We start from the raw sequence: 20,014 nt of genomic DNA, 5'->3' as shown, positions 1-20,014 counted from the left end.
TTTGCTTTTCTTACAACTATCTCCCACACTTCCCATGTGTGTGACTGCATCCCCAAACTGCACCTTACGACTATTCATTACCTTCTCTTTCAAAACCCTCTCTAACACCCACTTCTTCTGTGAAAGCTACAAGAAATTACCAAAGACTTAAGGATAGGTTGGGGGCATTAGAGATACAGTTAATATGTATTTATCTATTATTTTTAAATAACAAACACCTATGTATAGAATATATATAAACATGGAACATATTTTGTATATCACTTGTAGTCTTAGACTCTGATCCTGAGAATGCTTACGAACATGCTTAACTTTAAGCATCTGAGTATTCCTATTGAAGTCAAGCATACATTTTTGTGGGATCAGAGCTTTGGACTGGAAGTTGCTTGGGACAGAGACAGTGTCTTAATATGTGCTTAATTACAGTGCCCAGTACAATGGGACGCTATCTAATATAAATAAAAAATAACGTATTTATTAACCATAGTATTAGCCATATCTCAAAGTCCTAGTTTATATAGGACAGTCAGTTAATGTTAAGAACACCATTTAAATGAAATAAAAATGTTTGGAACTTCTTTGCTAGTAGTAAGAATAAAGGATAATGTCATCTTTTTCTAGTGGAAAAGCTAAGAAAGCTGCTATGATTATGAAGAGTTTTGGACTTAGTTTGTTTCATTCTCTTTTTACCAGGAGATGCTAAGCAGAAGTAAATCCAGTATTTCAGAGCAGAAACTTGTAAACTATATGACCTATCTGACTTACACATTGGAAGAATTGACTGGTCTGGAGTACCTTAAGACTATCTGGATTAGGTGTTCTACTTCTTGTCGCAGTTAATTCCATTTATAATGCTGCTTGCATTTCATATCGTTCTGTTTGGTGTTCTCTACCTTTCCAGTCTTCTTCTTCATGTTTACAAGAGAAAGAATGACCTAAAGGGGGATTATTCCAGTAAGTTATGGGACAATGGGAGGCAAATGGTGGTATGCCTCTGGGACTTGTATGGAAAGTTATGGCATGGTAAGCAAGATGTTTTCTTTAAACATAAATCCAAACCCTCTTAGATAAAGTGAAGGCACTAAAGAAAACCCTGGTTCTCCAAACAAATACTAGCTGGCTACTTCCTACCCAACTTTGCCATGCTGGCTGCTCCTTTAACTATTCACTGTCTGGTTCAGTGTGACAAGGTCTTTTTTATGATAAAAAAAAATCCTGTGTCAGTGCCCCGTCATTCACTCAGACATCTGTGTTCCAAACTGATGCTTAAGCCTTTCAGTATCGTGAACACTCACTGCTATATTTGAATTGAAATCACTTTCCCTGAGAAACTAAATTTTACAGACTTGAGAAAGAGCATTTAACAGTCCTAGGGCTAATATGGTATCCCTCCAGTACTGTCTTTTAATGACAACTTTTACAGATCGTGCCCCATTGCATTAGCTTAATATTTTAAAGGACACCGATTCTTGGGTTATCCAGTGGTATCTAGCTTTGCAGCTGTATGCCTTCCAGGTGCAGGTATGGACATCTTGGTGAGATTGCTTATGGGGAGTAGAACACCAGCCATCCAAGTGGGGAGGTATGTAGTGGGTGGTACAAACACTTTGGGCCCCAAAGAAAGGTGCTCTTGGACCTGGTTCACCACACCAACCCCCAGTTTCTGTAAAAAGCAAGGCAATATCCACCTAGATCTCTTTGCCTCTCGCAAGGAATGGCTAACCTTTCACCCCCACCCCCGATCTTGTTCATGATTCCCAGAACCCCAGGTCTCTCAGGCAGGATCTCTTCTATCCCAATGATCTCAGGGTCATATTCATGTTTCCTATCCTTCCCCACTTCACTGAATCATAAAGGCTGGAGCGCACTGAGCAGATGAGATGGCTTCACAATAGCTATTGTGAAGCCAAGACAGTTTGCTGTGCAGGTTTATTTCCCTCTTACACAGTTCCTTCAGTAACAACATCACCTTATAATCAACATTACTTTGATATCAGTGACATAGCAAATGAGACGTTAATCTTTGGCACAGTTTCCTCTAAAACTTCCTGCTGGTATCTAGTAAGGAACTTATGTTAAATCACAGCATGACAGGTAGAACACTAATTGCACTTTGTGTACTTGACAGGTTATGAGCTTCATGGTGTGGAAAAAATCCCAGAAGGACCAGGGCTGATTATTTATTACCATGGTGCCACTCCTATAGACTATTTGTACTTTATGGCTAGATTATGTAACCAGAAGGGCAGACTCTGCCATTCAGTAGCTGATCATTTCACCTTTAAAATACCAGGTAAAGCACTTTCATTGTACTGGGCAGGTGAAGGGAAGGGAGGAGAGTTAAAAATATTTTAAATTCAAAGATACTTGGAGAAATTCATACATTAATACTAGAGATACATACATCAGTATAGGCATTCAGGTTGCTTTCCAGTGTGTACTACAAAAAATAGTGTAATTACAAATGTTTGAGGAAGTCTGAGGTCTCCTGAAGTTCGTAATAGCTATTGGTTCACAGATTTCCAAAAACTTTGCATGTGGCATTAACATAAAGAAGAGGCAGTGTCCTTTCTTCTCTTAAGTATCCCACTTAATATTTTTGGTAAAATTAAGGCTGTTGTAAGTGAAAAGAATACATTATTAAGCTAGTTTTATTATTGACTTTCAAAGTTGTAAACTATATATAAATAGGGCCCTACCAATTCATGGCCCATGAAATCTGGTATCTCTTGTGAAATCTGGTCTTTTGTGTACTTTTACTCTATACTATATAGATTTTACAGAGGAGACAGCGTTTCTCAAACTGGGGGTCCCAACCCAAAAGCGGGTCTTGGGGAGGGTCATAGGGTTAATGTAGGGGGGCCGCCCAGCTCTGCAGGCAGCAGCGCAGAAATAAGGGTGGCAGGATATGATATTGCCACTCTTACTTCTGCGCTGCCTTCAGAGCCAGAGAGTGGCAGCTTCTGGCTGGGCGACCAGCGCCAAAGGCAGTGCCTTGCCAGCAGCAGTACGGGTGGCAATACCATACCTTATTTCATATTAACCTTGTGACCCCCCCCCGACAACCTCCTTTTAAATTTCAAATTTAAATATCAGAAATCATTAAATTTACGATTTTTTAAATCTTATGGCCATGAAATTGACCAAAGTGGACCGTGAATTTGGTAGGGCCCTATATAGAAACTATTCTAATAAATAAACTTTCTGTATCAGCATGATAAAATTGTATATGTTATATTTTACTTATGTAGGAATGTGTGTTATGTATCAACATTCTTCCCCTTCAGACATTGTCCCCCCTTGTCCTCCAAGTGTTCATATTAACTTTCACTTTCTATTCTATTCAATAGATGTTTTTATACTGCACTCATCACTAGTATCTGAGTGCCTTCCAGCAGTGCATTAAGCCACGTCACTACATATCTGTCACATGTTGTTTGTTCTCTCATCATCTCCCCAGAGGGAGAAATGCGTGCAGCGGAGTGTCTTATTTTGGTAGGGTGTGACTTTTTATATATGTGTGTATACATACATACATACATATACACATATACATATATACACACACACACACACACACACATATACGTGTTACTATGTATTTATATTAGAGAAGGCAAAGTCAAAGAAATGCACCTTGCACCTGAATTGATGATGTTTATGATAGTCCTTAGTTCCTGGGGGAGTTCATTCCAAAGTCTCAGATTCCCCCCAGAGAAAGTTTTGTCTCCTGCACAGACAAGTTTTACTCCTATTGTTGAGAATTCCATTGTGCCAGAGGAGTGCAGTCATCAGCCATGGTCTTCCTTCGAGAACTTTAGATGGTTTTTCACATATCCTGGGCCCAGGTCATGGAGTACTTTGAAGATCAGGACTGAGACCTTGAACTTGATTCAATATTCTATTCAATATGCTATTGGAAGTCAGTCTAGAGAGTGGAGGACAGATTTGATATCTTCCCAGTAGCCTGTGTTGCTGAAGAGATGCACTGTGGCATTCTGTACTAGCTGGAGTTTCCTAAATGCTGACGTTTTCATGCCCAGGTATATTGCATTTCTGTTAGCTAGCCAGGAGGTGATAAAGGCATGAATAACTGAGGCCAGGTCTTCATAGAATCATAGAACTGTAGGGCTGGAAGGGACCTTGAGAGATCATCAATTCCAGCACCCTGTGCTAAGGCAGGACCAAGTTAGCCTAGACCATCCCTGACAGGTGTTTGCCCAACCTGTTCTTAATAACCTCCCAGTAATGGGGATTCCACAACCTCCCTTGGAAGCCTATTCCAAAACTTAATGACCCCTATCATTAGGAAGTTTTTCCTAATATCTAACTTAAATCTCCTTTGCTGCAGATAATTCGTTACATCTTGTCTTACCTTGAGTGGACATGGAGAGCAGTTGATCACTGTCCTATTTGCAACAGTCCTTAACATATTTGACGACTATTACCAGGTCTCCTCCTCAGTCTTCTTTTCTCAAGACTAAACATGCCCAGTCTTTTTAGCCTTCCTCGTAGGTCAGGTTTGCTGAGCCTTTTATCATTTTTGTTGCTCTCCTCTGGACTTATTCTAATTTATCCATATCTTTCCTAAAGTGTGGCATCCAGAATTGGACAGTTATCCAGCTGAGGCCTCACCAGTGCCAAGTAGTGCGGGCCAGTTACCTCCCATGTCTTACATAAGAAACTGCTGTTAATACACCCCAGAATGATGTTAACCTTTTTCACAACTGCATCACATTGTTCGCTCATATTCAATTTGTGATGCACTATAAACCCCAGATCCTTTTCAGCAGGACTACCACCTAGCCAGTTATTCCCTATTTTGTAGTTGTGCATTTGATTCACCGCTCATCTAAGTCTTTGGAAACCACCAGTAATAGAGTGGGGATGAATTTACCTGGCAATTTTTTATGTATGTCAGCACTTTTTCTGGAATAGGTATATTTCAAGTTTTCTTGAATTGTATCTTTCAGCTGACGTTCTAAAAGACATCAGCTTGCACTGATCAGGGCTGCTCATTACCAAATTCCTCTGGTAGTATTCTAGCCATCTTAGCTGTTTTATTCATTGTAGGACAAAGGCCTCTCTTGACAGTAACCTTGGCCATCATACTATAGTATACTGTACAACAGAAACAACATGTGAGGAGGAGACGTGGGGGTCGCATGCCCCCCCCCCGATTACTCGGTCACATGGTGCAGCCAGGCCCCCTCCCTGCAGGGCAGCTGAGCCAGTGAGCTGCGAGCTGCACCAGGCAGGGAGAAGCAGAGGTGAAAGAATAGCCTGGGAGCTGCAGGAGGGGCTGCTGCTTTCCGGGAGGGGGGGCACTGCTTTCCGGGTGGGGATGCAGCCTCAAGGGGCGTGATTCCAGCTGTTCCATGGTTGTGGCCCCCGCCGCCATCAGCAGGCATTGGCCATCTCTGCTGTTCTATGCAATATAGGTTCTTATAGTGACCTCACCACCATAGTGTCTAAGCGCCTTCCAGTAGTGCATTAAGTGGTGTGACTAACATCGCTTGCAGTTTGTCACATGTTTATTCTCTCACACTCTTCTCAGGGGAACAATTTTGTGTACAGTGTAGTGTTCTGTTGCAGTAGGGGTTTTTGTTGTTTCTCTTTTTTTTTTTTTAAATCTACACAGTGCTATGTTGTTTATATTAGAGAAAGCAAGGTGGAAGAAATGCACCTTACACTTGGTGCTGAAGATGGGGAGGTCTGTGATAGTCCTTAGTTCCTATGAGAGTTCATTCTACAGTCTCAGACCAGCCCTCAAGAAAGCCTGGTTTGCACAGATGAGTTTTACCTTTAAGGTGGAATGTTTCATTGTGCTGAGAAGTGACATTGCTGACCACAGTCTTCAGCTGTGCCACTGAGCACCTTGAAGATAAGAACTGAGTCCTTGAATGTGACTTGATATTCTACGGAAAGCCAGTGTAGAGTGAAGGATAGGTTTGACGTGATCACTGTAGCCCATGTTGCTGAGGAGATGTGCTGGAGCATTCCATACTAGTTGAATTTCCCTAAGGACTGATGGCTTCATGCCCAGGTTGTAGCCAGAACTTTGCTATAGTTTGACGTGCAAATGCCTTTCCATACAATGGTGGCTGAACATGTCAGAGTGTCAGTGTCAATTATATGGGAGGATTTTGTTATGCTAGACTTGTTGCTACTGACTATAACAAAATGTCTTGTTTGATCGATATTTAAAGTGTAGCCAACTATACAAAATTGGTTGACTGTGAGGACTAAAGGGGCAGATTGTGTGGACTACCAATAGGTGGCTTATTAGATTTGTCTTCATTACTACCCTGGTTGTCTGGTCATCCCAGGCACTGATGTCTGGATAAGAAACATCCAGTTCACACAACTTTCCAATTGTATATTAACAAAAATCAAACAATAACATAAAATATAAACAAATCAAATTAAGATTAATCAAGGTAGTATTAATTTACCAATCTAATTATTAGGTTAATTACTGCCAAATACAATCATTCCATATCTGCTTTATCTAATAATTTGGGAAGGTGGCATACCTTTTTTAGCTATCAGCCTTAAAATAACAGGGTACTATCAATCTCAAGACCTGTTGATATTACAGTAAAAAAGCTATGTTAAAAGAACATTAAGGTTGAAAAATCAAGCAGTCAAAAGTCAGGAAATGTCAGAATTAAGGTTGCTCGTGCAACGTTACTTTGTCCTCCTTGTGCGTACACATTATGATACAGTCTCTAATTACATGATCATATACTATTTTCCCACAAGACCTCTGCCTTATTCAGTGCACAAAATAGATTATGCTCTGAAAATGCATTAGAGTTGTGTAGGCTGTTGGTTGTAAGACCCTGTCCCTATTTGTTGCAGATGTTGGAAAGTGTGTTGTGAAGGAGGCAGGGGGCTGCAGAAAGAGAAGGGGAGGTCTCCTAGTTAAGGCAGCTGAATACCACTCTGGAGAATTAGATTCTATCCCTGCCTCTGCCACAGACGTCCTATGTGATTCTGGGCAAGTCATTTAAACCAAACTTTTCACAGGGGGTCACTAATTGTGTTTTGCATTTTCAGGGCACCCAGTTTGAGATCCTAGGACTGATTTGCAAAAGTGCTGAGCATTCACAGCTCATCTGAAGTCATTGGGAACTGTGCTCTGAACATATAAAGTGATATAGAATGCTAAATACTCTGAAAAATCGGGCCATATCTTTTCCAAATTGGGCACTTCAAATTAGTGGACACTTCAGAGCTTAATTTCTCTGTACCTCTGTTCCTCATCTGTAAAATGAGGATAATAATAGTGCCTCATCTCACAGGATTATTATGAAGATATATTCTTCAAATTCTGTGCAGCACTCAGATACTGAAGTGATGAATGCCTGTGATGGGTATACAAACCTGGCACTGGCCAAGTGAGGGTTAAGGAACAGCTCTGGGCCAGACTGTTCAGCCCCACCTCAATCTTCAATGAGTGGGATGGCCTAAAGGGGAGAACCATAGCTAAAGTAGTGGCATATCTGGGAGAAGACCATCTACCAGAGAAAAGTTTAATTAAGAGCAGGGATTGCTCAAACAATTACTTCCTGCTGGAGCCCTCTGAGGGGAAGGTGGGCCTGATGCAGAATGATTACTTTGGCACTATTACCAATGACTCACCTGTGGGGGCTGTGCAGGCCTATGACCTGCCAGAGGCTTCCTGAAGGAAAAGAATCTTGTGTGTTTGGTTGTTTTCCCTTAGATCTTTGATAGCCCAGGAAAGAGCAGACTTCCACAGGACTCAGTCAGAGGGCTGAGTCTCCCACACCCAGATCCATGCTGTTGACCAGCCAGGCATTGCTGACCAAAGGCTGGGTGTATTCAACACACTGTCACACCCTAAGGGGGCACTATGGGAGACCAACCCCAATAGCAATGTCATGAATTTTCCCAGGGCTTTTTTTATAATGTAGTATTCAGAGCAGGGTCTGAAGAATGCATGATGAGTACGTCATGTGGCCATTAACTGAATGATGACACAGCTAAAACAAAATACTGAATAATTACCTATCCAATGAGTCTATGCTGTACATGCTGAGGCAGGAGTCCTTTGGGAAAAAAATATTTTGTGGTCACATAATTAGAGACTGTATCATAAGTATACTTATGGTGGAGGGCAAATTAAGGTTTCAGAGGCATCCTTAAGTGTGGCATTTCTTTATTAGTGCTTGACTTTGCAAACTTAGCATTTTTTGTATGTAACTCCCTGAGGTTTTACAAATGCACAATTCAAAATAAATAGAAATTTCATAATGAGTCATCAAATTCTGCACATAAGTCATCAGCATGGTTGGCTCCTTCAGATCTACAGTATAGACTTCTGCCACTTGAGCTAATAGAGTAACTGATAGCAGTAGTAGGTTGTCATCCTTTAAGTGGACAAGCCACTAGAGGGAAATGAGACATACATTTTGCCAGGTGGTTTTAGAGATGTTTGCTGACAGCAGAGACATACTGAGACTCAGGAATTTTACATTTCAGTCCAGGCTTTGGTGAGGAGTGTGTTATAGTGGTAACAGATCCTTCTACATCTAGCCTGAAACCTCCTATTTCTGTCCCTCCAGCCGAGCCTTTCCCCAGCCTTCTCCACCTTCCAGCCTGTTTCAGTCCTCCCGTTCAGCTACCTTTCCATCCCAGCTTCTGTCTGTCTCCCACCCAAACTCCTCACTCCTCTGCGTCTAGTCCAGCAACTTCCTTATCTTCCATGCTGCTTGAGCACCAGCAGTGGGGAGACTGAGAGTACAGGCAAGATGATATCCTTGCCTTCAATTTCAATCCCTAGCAACACAACAATTGCCAGTAGCTGGGGTGAGCAGCTCCAGGAAGAGTTCTGCTCAGCTCCAGGATGGAGAATACTAAATAGCTCTGAGGGGATAGCGCATGTGCAGTCTAGTTAACACGTGGCATCCTCACTTACTTTGTCAGTCAGTCATGCACACAAAGGAAAATCCCTTGTTATGACTAAGCAACTGTTCTTTTCCACAGACAGGTATTTAACTTCTCTCTTTATATTTTGGTTCTCATTGACTATCAGCAATTCAACTTTAACAAAATTCCCTAAGACATAAATCTGGGGGAAAGGTTAGACTAATGCTATCAGAAAAAAAGGTCTGTTACTCTTACAAATCATGGGGTTCAGTTTTCACATGCAGGCTTATCTGCTTCACATGATGTTTAGCCACTTTTTTTTTGGTAAGGTAAGCAGTTCTTAATGTAAGGTGGTCTAGAGTTCCTTTATAATGTAAGCTGGACACATTTCTTACAGGTATTAAACTGCTTTTAGATATTTTTGGTGTGATGCATGGTGGAAGAGAAGAATGTGTTCAAATTCTGAAGAATGGCCACTTATTGGGTGTGTCGCCAGGCGGAGTTCGAGAAGCATTCTTTAGTGATGAAAACTACAACCTCTTGTGGGGTAATCGCAAAGGCTTTGCTCAGGTGGCTATAGATGCAAAAGTGGTAAGTACCACCTCCTGCATGTACATACAGACATATTTTCTTCTTGAACATGGGATCCACAGACTAACAAAATAGTTGTTTTTAAGTATGTATTATAAAATAATGGATTTCTCTTGCCCACAGTGTCAGAGGGCGTTTCTTCGGCGACCCCATGAGCAGCGCTGACTAGCCTGTTTTCATGGCCTCTCACTCAAAAACACACAGACAGTCTGTTTCTTTTCCACCACATGAACCTTTAATCCTTGCTTTCTAAACAGTATTGGACATAGCACAGGTATTGAGCAAGAGGAGCCTGTCACAAAGCTTTTTTCACCTTCTGAGCTTTTCATGACTGCCTGTTCCTCCCAAATATATATCCACCCAGTTACTGAGTCAATTGTCTCATTAGCCCAGTAGTTACCACCAAAGGTCAGTAATCCCCACTAGGAACATACTGATTGACTCCAGTCAAACCTGCAGCCTCCTCTGTGCTGCAGCACCTTCAGTGAACAGGGGACTACAGCCAGCACACAGTCTATACCTTCATGTTCACCCCTTTTACAAAAATATGATAAATTTTGTAAAAAGTATGCTCTGTGAGGCATCATTTGAAAACTCACAATTTGCTGATCATTATTGTCCTGGTAAAATATGTGTGGCAACATTGCATGTCAAGTTATACGATTCCTCTCTATGGTATCACTGACATGTTCCACGTCTGGGGAGCAGCCACAAACCAGTTCCTCAGAGACAAAAGGCTAGCCGATTCCTCAGCTGGGTGTCAACAAAATCAAATGGACCATCAGCTGGTTAAGTGGTCATACTTTGGCAGGAAAGAGGATGTGTGAAAAAATTTATATCTTCACAAAGAAACAACTGGGGGTTCCTATCCTGAACCTCAGCTGGAGATGATCCTCAAAGAGGGGGAAAAATTATAAGAAGGGAGAGCAGCTGCCCAAAATTATCTCTCCCTTTCTCTCTAACCATCCACAACACCTGAAGAAAAAAAGAAATAGCTTTGGACTGGGAGAAGGATCCTGATTGAAAGAAATTCAGCTGGTAAAACTGCTGAAATATGTGGTGAGAGAGACCTGGGCTTTGAATTCACTTAGCTTGTTAAGTTAGGCATTAGTCACCTTTTACTTTTATTTTTTTTGTAACCAGTTCTGACTTTTATGCCTCATTACTTGTAATTACTTAAAATCTATCTTTTTGTAGTTAATAAATTTGTTTTATTATTTTATCTAAACCAGTGGTTCTCAAACTTTGTACTAGTGACTCCTTTCACACAGCAAGCCTCTGAGTGCGACCTCCCCTTATGAATCAAAACCACTTTTTTATATATTTAGCACCATTATAAATGCTGGAGGCAAAGTGGGGTTTGGGGTGGAGGCTGACAGCTTGCAACTGCCCATGTAATAACCTCACAACCCCCTGAGGGGTTCTGACCCCCAGTTTGAGAACCCCTGATCTAAACCAGTGTGTTTGGACTGAAATGTTTGGGAAACTCCATTTGGGATAATGGGATTTGTGCATATCATTTTCTATTTAATAAAATGACATACTTTATATGAGCATGTATTGTTAAAGAGCGAGGTGGGCAGTTCAAGACGTAATTTCTGGGAAAGTCTAGGACTGGGAACTTACTGGTGTTTCTCTGCAGTGTAATTCGTGAGTGGCTGGCTATAGTACTCATACACTATAACTGGGAGTAACTTACATGCTGTAGGCTGTGTGTGAGCGACCAGAAGTGGTAACTGGCAGAGCAAAGTAGTGTAAAAGGCACCCCAGGGTGGAGAACTGAGGGGACACAGCTGTTCATGGTCCAGATTATACCCTGGGTAATGTCAGTGACATAAATGAAATTCAAACTCAGTTAACATTTTTATTTTCATATCAAACCTGAACAGAGATAGCAACATAGCTTGATAAATACACAACCACAACTCTGTGGCAAGCACAACAGCAGGCTTGTCAAACTCTGAGACTGCTCTTGTGTACACAAGAGCAATCTGAATAGAACATTTCAGTGTTTCAATTAATCATCTCCAATCAAGTAATATATTACTTACCTGTCAAGCAATAGTCTCATTTGTTATATAGTCTTGACATTTTAGGCAAAACCACCACCAAAAAAAAAAAAAATCCACCAGGATTATGTCTCTGAAGCAGTCTCTTTGGAATGGTTCTGTGCTATTTATGGAATCTGTTCTTTCTGCTTCTAAATGTTATGCTGATAACCAATGTTGTTTTAGTGTTTGTGTACTTGGGGACCCTATCCAACACCCCTTTAAATCAATGGAAAGATTCTTATTCAGAATTTCCCCATTTAAGTTAGATCAGGCCCATGGTACATAACTAGCTGTAGTTTTTCTAAGCAAACACAATACTACTTTCATTTACTAATACAAATTTACCAGTTTCATTTCAATTTAGTGAGATGATAACATTTGCTGTGACCATGTGATATAGATGGAATGCCTCTCTAGTTCAGAAATGAACTACATTTTTAAAAATTAAAAAAAAATGAACTAATTTTTAAAAAAATTAGAGTGAAATGTTGTCCAAATCCTCACCACTTTTTTCTCGTTTATTAGCCCATCATCCCTATGTTCACACAGAATCTTCGGGAAGGATATAGGACACTTGGAAAAATATGTAAGATATAATACATATGTATCCCTTAAAGTTTAGAATTTTTTAAATATGTGCAATATCTACTATATGTCAGAAATATACTTGTAAAACTATGGAGACTTCTGTTCTGTTTTAACTCTGGTAACTTTTTTTTTTTGTATTATTATTGTATTAATACGGGTGCATACCAAATATGCATGAGATAAAGCAAGGGTAAGTAGAGGGTTTGTTTCCGCACCACCACCCAAGATTCTATGCTCTGCAAATTGTCTTGCTTATTTTGTCATGGCTTTGGTAAAATTGTCACTTGCAAACTAAGCAATCCAGGCATTATTTGGATTCAGGGACTCAGCTAGCTTTTAACCTATTGCTTACCATTTACAATTTGTTTTTAAACTCACAGGGTCATTTAGGTGGCTTTATGAATATTCTCGACTGCCAGTAGTTCCCCTATACGGAGGGTTCCCAGTTAAATTTCGCACATATATTGGAGATCCCATACCATATGATCCAAATGTAACTGCTGCGGAACTAGCTGAAAAGGTACAGTAATTTGATTTTCTGAATAGTCAAATCTCCAGTATTCTGTATGTAAATTGTTGCTTTTCAAGGGTAAAAGGCAAAAATAAAATGTCTGTTAGTTTTTTGTAAAGTAAATCTTTTTTATAGTCATGTCATCTGTTACATAGTGAACTGTTGCCCACTAACAGACTCCAGTGACTTGTAATTGGTAATCTGTGGCTGCCATTGGCTCCTGACCTCATTGTCTTAAATTGTCATAATTCTTCATAGATTTGTACATTGTTTTAATTAGAGCAGGTAAAAAAAAATTATGATGGAACAGTTTTGTGATAGGAAATGCTGATTCAACTAAATCAAAAATTTTGTGGGAATGTATCGATTTCATACATTTTTTTTGACAATATTTTCAAAGCAATTCATTTTGACTTGATTATTTTGCTATAGCTATAAAACATTTTCATATGGTTGTGCTGATATTTCTGAAAAAGGGTTTCTGGAAATTTTTGTTTGGCAGGAAAGTTTGAAATTTCTATTTTCTTCATTCCAATTGGGACAAAAGGCAATTTTGAAATGTCATAATTTCCTGTGGAATGGAAATTGAGTTTCAACCAGCTCTAGTTTTAATCTCATAACCCTCCTCCCTGCCACTCTCCCTCATAATTTATACCAGAGGTTTCCAAACAGTGATACACAAAGTACTTGCTGGTTATTTATGTAGAGCTATCACCAATGCTGGTTGGACTTGTTACCAGCTGCTAAATTACGTTGAAAGAAGTAAACATTTCATTAAAAGCTTTCCCAATTTCTTTTCCATGGAAGCTATTAGCTTGTCACAGGGATGTTATCTGGTTTCAAAAGAGAAGGCAGGTGATTCACATAATTATGACTCAGAGTGAAAGGGTTTGGGAAACCTATTTTATACTATTCAGTGGAGTGGAAAACATGATGCAAAGGCAGTCAGTTTCAGGCAACTTGAATACTGTCTGCAGGCAACTGGCCTCTTTAAAGGGAGATGAGGCCAGCCCCACCTGTGCAATAATGAATTAGCATCTTCCCAGACTGAAGGGTAGAGATAAGGAAGCCAGCTGATGCTCTATTAAGCACCTGAGCCTTATAAAAGGACAGAGGCATCAGTCTGGGATTGGAACTACACAGAGCAGAAATAGGCAAAGGTTTCATAACAACTCAGCCTATCTCAGTGGTTCTCAAAGCCGGTCCGCCGCTTGTTCAGGGAAAGCCCCTGGCGGGCCAGACCGGTTTGTTTACTTGCCGCGTCCGCAGATTCGGCCAATTGCGGCTCCCAGTGGCCACGGTTCGCTGCTCAGGCCAATGGGGGCTGCGGGAAGCGGTGCGGGCCAAGGGATGTGCTGGCTGCCCTTCTTGCAGCCCCCATTGGCCTGGAGCGGCGAACCGCGGCTACTGGGAGCCGCGATTGGCCGAACCTGCGGACGCAGCAGGTAAACAAACCAGCCCGGCCTGCCAGGGGCTTTCCCTGCACAAGCGGTGGACTGGCTTTGAGAACCACTGGCCTATCTGACACATCTACTATTTAAATCCTACCTCTAAACCTCATGAATACATAGCAGAGCCCTTCAAAATGTGTAGCAAAGGACCAGAATCCATAGTCTCTTTTTGCCTTCAAAAATAGACTATCACACCTCTGAAAACGATAAACATTTTTCAGTTCTTAATATATGGACCTACTGAATTCCAGCATTCCCAACTGTTACTGTCTGCCACTCAGTTGCTCCCTTAAATATTTCAGTTTTTCCTCCCAGGTTGCCTCTTCTGCATGGGGGAATAACTCCCTGACAAAATTTGATCAGCCACAACCTCATCCTTCTTCAAATTCCTCCTTAAAACTCTCCACTGCCACAATGCTTACAAAAGCCAGCATGCTAATCATAGCTAGTTAGATGACAAGCTATGATTATTACTCTTCACCTATCCTTTTCCTACACCCTTCCTATAAAACCAATTTTAAAAATGCACATAACTGTAAGCAAAGATGAACCAATTCTTCCTGTTATTCATTTGGCTTTGTGCATATCCCCATCCCCTACTTTTCATGTGTTTGTCTCTTTAGATAATAAATCAGGGCAAAGGTTCTCTCTTTTTCTGTTTGTACAGGTCTCAGTAATGATTGGGGCCTTTGGTACTAACATAGTATAAATGTTTACTACTACTACTATTTACAGATGGCTCTAACAATTTTTACTTCCATACAACAAATAATCTGAATATACATTATTCTATCTTCCCTTCAGATAGTCAGTAAATTCAGTACAGGCATGGTCTGCTCCCCTCCAGACTTTCCAAGCCTCCCTTTACTTAATTTCTTTCTCCATTCTCTCCTAGGTTATTTGCTAGTATGGCCTGACAAAGAGTTCACATGCATAGCTAACACTGGGCGTGAACAGGATATAGGGCACAATCCCACAGTGAGCTCCGTGAGGGCACACCCCATTGCAGGATTGGGATCAGCATTGGAGGCTTTTAACAGCTAAATATTAAATACTTTCTCATCATGGGTTTTAAAGGATTTTGAGGGGGATTCCTCCCCTCCCCCCTTACAGCATTTTCCAGAGACTATTAAAAATACAGACTAATAACAGACTAACACGGCTGCTACTCTGAAACCTATTAAAAATAAGTATCTTTAGCAAGCATGATAGTGATTCTGTGAGCTGCAGTGTTTTTATAAAGAAGTAAAATTCTCTGTTCCTTCTTCTTTCTTTCCCTTAACAGACAAAGACTGCAATCCAATCTCTAAGAGACAGGCACCAAAAAACACCAGGAAATATACTAAGAGCTCTATTGGAACGATTTGATAAACATCAGAAAGATGACTAGTGTGTTTAAATATGCTGAAACATTTACGCATTTGGTAGTAAAAGATCTTTATAATTGCATATGTTACTGTAACTTGTGATTTCTTTTAAGAAGCATCATCATTAATTCTTCAATAATTATTGCTGTGTCTCACCTGATGTGCTCTGGACATAAACAGTACCTTTCCTACCTGCAGAAACAGGCTAAAAAAATGTTTTTGTGTGTGTGGTGTTGATTTCCCCATATAAAGTAGATCACTTCCAGCTATAGTTGGTTTCCCCCCTTTGCTAAAGGCTTGTCTACACAGGGAAACTTTCTGGATTAGCTCCACTTGTGGATGCTCTATTTTGGACCAAAAGTCACCTTGTTCCAGAAAAATTTGTGTGCTGAGTGCTAAATAAGTATGCTGAGCAGACTAAAATTTAGCAAGAATGTTTGAAACAGCATTTGGTTGGCTAGTGCTCTTTTGCTCATATTTTTCCATTATTCCTGTGGTAATGCCTTTCACTGCAATGTTGTAATTTATGTTGCAGAAGATTTTCCTTACTGTGAATTTCTAGTTTGTAATTTATTTGTCTTTGACTTAAACTTGAAGGGTTAGAATTTAAGCAGTGAAGATCAATATTCTTTATGCAGAAATTGCAAGAAACTTAACTACAGTCACTTGTCTGTTTCCAATCAAGGGAAGACAGGTACCTATATAATGTTAGAAAATACATTAGATAGTAAGTATCCAATTATCCTATTGCTCTATGGAGATTTTACCCAAACAAGTAGGAATAACAACTGCCCCTACCCCTGGTCTGCCAAAATGATTACTAAAACCAGACCTTTGGTTTTAACATCAATTTTTAAATGTTATCCACCACAAAAGTGTCTTCTTATGGCTCAGTTTTGCATTCCTATGTACCCATGACTGAATGAGTTTGGGTTGAGAAAGAAGGAAGATCAAGGCCTTGCTGTTCCTTTGTAATGTATTTAAAACAAAGAAAGCAATTTACGGTTTCTTTCCAGTTTCTACTATCAAACTTAAATGTGCAGATCATTTATATCATGCTTTTGTGCACAGAGAATCAAATTGCCTAACCATTCAAAATGTTTAAATATATTACAGATCAGTTCCTGCAAAGCATTTTGAAATAATTGGGTTTTTATCCCTTTTTGCTTCTTTGAGGTGTAGACAGTTTAGAAGAGTTAATTTTACCGAAAAGAGTTTGGATCTATTGGGTTTAAAAAAAAAAAAAAAAAAAACCCTTAGGTCATAAAATGTCAGTTCTGGTTTTGCTGGAGAACTTTTTGCGGATATCTGACGTGTACTGTGAGTTCTTCATTAGAAGTTTGGGGTGTTCCTTTGTTGGAGTGTTTCCATTATGTTGTTATATAGGTGCAGGCAAAAAGAACAAACAGCTCCCCAACCCTGCCCCAGTGCTTTAATTAGTTTGACTTAAAAACCTTTTCCTGCTCAGCTTCCAGTGTCCTGTGATGTCAACATTACTTCTCCAATACCAATCCATTTTGCCTTTATTTTACACAGCCATTGATTTTTAGTATCTATTAATTTTTATTCCCTAAAAGGGCAGACAAATGTTTATCCTGTTATCCTTTGAAATTTAATTTTCATGTAATATCCACTTGATGAAAATGGCAAGAGTAAAATCTTATCGAGCAAAATTAGAAATACTGCATCTTTTAGTACAACAAGGTGTTTTATTTAGTATTTAAAATATGTCCATTGAGTTTAAAAAGTCAGTGGTCATTTTGCATGAAAACAAATGCAACTCAGAAGTCTTTAGATGTTTTGTCTTCTTCAAAACCTGATTTTTAAAGTGTGGAAACAGAACAGTGTTCTGGTGTCAAAATCAAATGCAATAACTCTTCTCTCAATGTTAAATGTACTTGTTTAGTCATTCAAATCAATTTTGTATGTACAATAGATAAAGCCCTAAATAAAAATAAAGTTTCAGTTGGAGCCAGAATTGATTAACTTCCATTGAACTGATTTTATATTTGCCATGTGTGGATTTATTTTCTAGATCATATACAGTGCTATTTACCAAATGTCATCCCTAATGATCACTCATTTTTTCCACTAAAAATCCTGATCCAAAGCCCAGCGAAGTCAATGGAAGTCTTTCCACTAATTTCAGTGGATTTTGGATTAGGCCTTAAGTGCACTTTTGAGTTAATCATGAGTAGTGAACCTCTCCTAGACCTTCAAGTGGTCAAGAGTAAAAAGTGTTCTGCTTGCTCTAAAAGGAAACTAGAGGTGAGTCTTCATAGCATCTCTTCATGTCGACCTGCTAACTCATGTGAAAACTGAAAACTTTCTTGTCTTCCCTAGGATTTTACCCTGAGTTAGTTAACTCACCTTTAGAATATACCTTTTTTCCCCAATGAAGACAAGGCCTTAGATGTCAGAGTAGGGCTAGCCCATGTGAGAAAGAGAGTTGGCAATTTCCCTAATTTTCCTTTCCTCCCACTCAGCTTAGTAATACATTCTGTTCCTTAGCTGCTTCATTTCCACATCTAAAAGGTGTCTGTTTCTGCCCAATTGTGAGCAATGAGGGAGAAATAAACAGCTAGCAGACACTCCACAGGGACAGAACAATGAAGAAAAAACCTAGCCTGCTGAAGAGTGACCATACTGGTCCCAAGACAGTTGAAAGTGATTTATTTGGTGATCTATTTAGCCTGTGGTTTCTAGCATATTAGAGTTGAGCCTTGAGTTAGGCTTCACATGGCCTGCTAGGAAACGGACAACTACACAACACCTAAATTAGTAGGAGGTTATATAAGGGTGCATCTCTTTGGCAGGGGGATCATCCTTCAGGATAGGTTGTAGATCCTTGATGATGTGCTGGAGAGGTTTTAGTTGCGCATCATCAAGGATCTACAACCTATCCCTCACTCTCATAGATCTTGGGAGATAGGCCAGTCCTCGCTTACAGACAGCCCCCCAGCCTGAAGCAAATACTCACCAGCAACTACACACCACACAACACAAACACTAACCCAGGAACCTATTCCTGCAACAAACCTCATTGCCAACTCTGTCCACATATCTATTCAAGGGACACCAGGATAGGACCTAACTACATCAGCCACACCATCAGGGGCTCGTTCACCTGCACATCTACCAATGTGATATACACCATCATGTGCCTGCAATGCCCCTCTGCTATGTACATTGGCCAGACCAGACAGTCTCTATGCAAAAGAATAAATGGACACAAATCAGATGTCAAGAATTATAACACTAAAAAACCAGCCGGAGAACACTTCAACCTCCCTGGACACTCATTAACAGACTTAAAAGTAGCAATTCTTCAACAAAAAAACTTCAAAAACAAATTCCAACAAGAAACTGCAGAACTGGAATTAATTTACAAACTGGACACCATCAAATTAGGCCTGAATAAAGACTGGGAGTGGATGGGTCATTACACAAACTGAAAACTAAATTACCCCATGCTAATTTCCCCCCTACTGTTACTCACACCTTCTTGTCAACTGTTTGAAATGGGCTACCCTGATTACCACTACAAAAGTGATTTTTCCTCCTGCTAATAATAGCCCACTTTAATTGAATTGTCTTGTTAGAATTGGTAGGGCAACCCCCATCTTTTCATGGACTATGTATATATATCTTCCTACTGTATTTTCCACTCCATGCATCTGATGAAGTGGGTTTTAGCCCATGAAAGCTTATGCCCAAATTAATTTGTTATTCTCTCAGGTGCCACAAGGAGTCCTTGTTGTTTTTGCTGATACAGACTAACACGGCTACCACTCTGAAACCTGTTGAAGAGTTGTGCACCATCTAACTCAAAGCATTTAGGAAGGAAACAGTAAACCATAAATATAAAGAGAGAAGACAAAAGACCTATAACAAATGCAGAAGTCACTGAGAGAGACCAACATGTACTTAAAAGGCACAAAGAACAGAAACAATGTGTACTGTATACAAAATGGACAAACAGGCAAGACACCTCTGCCCACTTAAAGAAGACTCTAGTTCTAGAACAAAACGTAGGGCTTGGCTACACTTGCGAGTTAGAGTGCATTAAAGCAGTCCTGGGTGCCCTAGCTCACGACCCATCCACGCTGGCAAGGCACGTAGAGCACTCTGACTCCACGGCTAGAGTGCTCCTGGTACTCCACCTGGGCGAGAAGATTAATGCTTCTTGCACCTTGGCTGAAACGCCTGGGCGTCAGTGTGAATGAGGTGTTGCATTACTGCGCTCTGATCAGCCTCCAGAAACGTCCCATAATCCCCTTAAGTCAAGTGGCCACTCTTCTCATTGTTTTGAATTCGCTGTAGGAATGCGGATATGCCCTTTGAAAGCTCCATTTCTAACAGCCGGCTGCTTATCTGCTCAGAGACAAAGCAACCATTACTGTGGAATGTTGTGTGTGAGAGAGAGAGAGGTGGGGGAGAAGGGGGCCTGCTGCTGTCCGAACTTACAAGACAGCATGCTGACATGCTCTCAGCCCCCACCAAAACCCACTCTCTCCCCCCCACACATACACACAACACATCCCCGTCACACTCAACCCC

The 20,014-nt window shown here is 40.4% G+C and overlaps 1 pseudogene; it reads left to right on the top strand.

The window, feature by feature from the left end:
- The first annotated feature begins 696 nt into the window (after window positions 1–696).
- On the top strand, window positions 697–17,393 carry LOC125630989 (DGAT1/2-independent enzyme synthesizing storage lipids-like; annotated as a pseudogene).
- Window positions 17,394–20,014: the final 2,621 nt, after the last annotated feature.

The sequence above is a fragment of the Caretta caretta genome, chromosome 2, assembly GCF_965140235.1.
Source record: "Caretta caretta isolate rCarCar2 chromosome 2, rCarCar1.hap1, whole genome shotgun sequence".
Lineage (NCBI taxonomy): Eukaryota > Metazoa > Chordata > Testudines > Cheloniidae > Caretta > Caretta caretta.
This window is presented reverse-complemented; position numbering and strand designations above follow the sequence as displayed.